Below are 3,372 nucleotides of genomic sequence, written 5' to 3'. Positions count from 1 at the left end.
TATATATATATATATATATATATATATATATTGAAGTCTACGGTGATTTAAGCGCCAAAGTATCTGAAGAAATATTGAATATCCGCCCCAATTATTTCTATGGCAGGCTTAAAAGCACCAGTATTTTTAGGACCGTCGTTGAGATAGAAGGCACATCTGGTGATCGAAAATTACTCTTCTATTGTTTTTTGGTGTGCATAGACGCCAATCAGCTTCATAATCTCTGCTGAATTACTGCCCTAATACTAGCATCAACAGATGTTTCAGACGGTTTTAAGATGATCTTTTAAACCAAAGTGATAATTTAATCCTTAATGAGTCGTGGAGGGTGGTAACTAGTTCAAGTGCAAACTTTGTAACTGATTTTGCACACACTAAGCCAGTAAGAAATCAGGTTGCATAATCGAACCGCATCTGCTTGCACAAAGCCACATATCTGTTGGTATATATGCATATATTTACATATACCGTAAATCCTCGAGTATAGTCCGCCCCTGAGTATAATACGTAGAGGATTTTTAGGGGTATGTACCTCTGAAAAACCTAAACCTTGTTTATAATACGCAACCCTTCTCTAACTTGAGTGAAGGAGGTCTATATAACGTCCTTGGTTTGTAAACATATATACGGTGACGTCCTTTATTATTGTATATATAACATAATGCAAACGTGTAGCTTTTTGTGCACTTTGTTGGCAGAAAATATAGAAATAACAGTAATAAAATCAGGGAAAAATAAATATTAGATAAATTGCCTTTACATATTTATCAATATCAGTTATAAGTCCGACATCACAAAATGCCTCTGAATAAATATTGCCGGACAGCAAATAGAGACTCGGACATTGCTTAGAAAATATTTTTCGTTTTTAACCTCGTACATAGTACACCCTAGGGATTTTGGCCTTCAAAATTTTGGGGAAAAATGCGGATTATACTCGAGGATTTACGGTAGATCCCCTCACTGAATGTGGAATTTTAAATGAGTATTCTGAATCATGTACAATATTTAGATTATGATTATCAGTATGGTTAAATATCGTGTGGTTGTATGCTTAATTCGTGTAGGAAGAAAGATTTTTGGTTGCATTAATAATTGATCAAACATAATACTAAGATCAACACCGAGATTTTACGACCGTCCACGTTTAAAAAGGAGAATAAAGGTTTTTATTGAGAGATTGTGTAAATATATGAGGAGCCATAACGCAGAATCTATGCCAGTCGAATTCAATTTAATGGATTCTTTATGTGCCCAGAATGGATATTTCGAAATAAGGGAAATGAAATGGGAATATATACCCACGCATGTACGTCTGTTTGTAAACGCCTGCGAGTGAGGAGTTTCTGCGTATTTAAATGGCGCCGCAAACAAATGCGCTGCCTTAGAATCACTGCAATATATATTTATCAAATAGTTTATGCAATAACCAAGCGGTCAACCCGAGACTTGTGAATGAGAATAAGTGAAGGAAAACTGTTACGAACTTGTCATGTGCCTCTATATAAAATTTGTAACCTTGTTGCAATATTCGCGTTGATTTTTGGTACGGGTAATATTAAAGCCGCAATTCTCTGTGAAATGCTCAGATATTTCGTATACAAATACAACGGTAAAATGAGCATTCGTATACACGTATGCATACATTCATATATATATATATATATATATACTCGGATGCATACATATGTTCGTGTGTTTGCGTGTGAATGTTTTAGATATCTATATTTATATATACATATATATATATATATATATATATATATATATATATATATATATGTACGTATATATATATGTGTGTGCGCGCGCACATGCGTATTCATATTAACTATTTTAGAATTGACCTTCATCCACACGTTCGGTTTGGCTCGGAGCATATCGATCTTTATAAACAATAGATTTATTAGAATGACTGGTTTATGAGACTATTCTTCAAAGAGCCTGTACCAAATTATTTCCTTGCGTGATGAATTATTAAAGAAGTTTCTATCAGGTAAGTTAATGTCTTCTCTATAAATCTTAGATTGTTGGAATAAATTGGGACGTTTCTAAATGTATCAAGTGAGATAAGCTCAAGTATTGTGAGCATGCTAATCCGTCGTCTCAGTGCAAGCCGATGTTGGTATTAGCGACTGCTTCTTTATGCAGATGTAATATATACAGGCCTATTATATTTCATATATCAACGCTTCCATAAGTGCGAAGTGAATATCCCGACGCCAAATTCCACCATCTCACTGTACATACTGGAAGTCCAAAGCTGCTTGGAATTACGTATCGAAGGGTAGAATTCACTTTACTGAATTTCGTGGGGTTTTTTCTAGCTTTATAAATAATGTCTCTGAAGAAATTATTTTGCTGAACCGCTAAGTTAAGGGGTCGTAAACACACCACCATCGGTTGTCAAGCGATGTTGGAGGGACAAACAAAGACATATAAACACACACGCACACACACACACGCACGCACGCACACATACACACACACACCCACACACGAACACACACACAAACACACACACACACACACACACAAACACACACACACACATACATATATATATGACGTGCTTCTTTCAGTTTCCGTCTACCAAATCCACTGACAAGGTTATAGTAGAAGACACTTGCTCAAGATACCACGCAGTGGGATTGAACCCAGAACCATGTGGTTGGTAAGCAAGCTACTTACCACAGACCCATTCCTTCTTTTCCTTTTCCTTCTTTTTATTGAGTGTTAAACAATTGTTAGTTAGGGGAGATAACCCATATTTTTAGTGGGGGTGAGATAACCAGAAAGTACCATATTCTTGAAAAGAGCATAAATAATTATATAAATAAATGAATGAGGATGCAGTAATAAAATAAATATATACACGAAACTAGGGCTGAAGTAAACTTAAATAATTAATTAGGGTATAAGAATAAAGTATATCCTCCTTGTCAGATAGATTGTCTCGCAGAAGGAAGTTACAGTTTTGGTGTGTCTATATCGTAATGCAAAAAACATATCAAATCGTTGTAGAATATTATATGAGGAATTATATGCCAAGACCGAAAGTCAAATATTGAAGTGGTGGATTGGTTTTGTCTATAATACATATGCAAATTTTAGTGGCGAGTATACGAGAAGTTTAGAATGAATTAATAATTTGTTCCAGAACAGGGTAACGGAATACAGTTATCAACTGAATGTAAATATATAACACATTGCTATAAAACCAGCTTCATAATTGCGAAAACACAAAACACTTGGCCTTTGAGTTACACAATTAGTTCAGCAGAATATTAAGTAAAGGTGTACTGCAAATGTATATATGCATATATGTGTGTGTGTGTGTGTGTGTGTGTGTGTGTGTGTGTGTGTGTGTGT

Source organism: Octopus bimaculoides, chromosome 19 (genome assembly GCF_001194135.2).
Source record: "Octopus bimaculoides isolate UCB-OBI-ISO-001 chromosome 19, ASM119413v2, whole genome shotgun sequence".
NCBI classification, from domain to species: Eukaryota; Metazoa; Mollusca; class Cephalopoda; order Octopoda; family Octopodidae; genus Octopus; species Octopus bimaculoides.
This window is presented reverse-complemented; position numbering follows the sequence as displayed.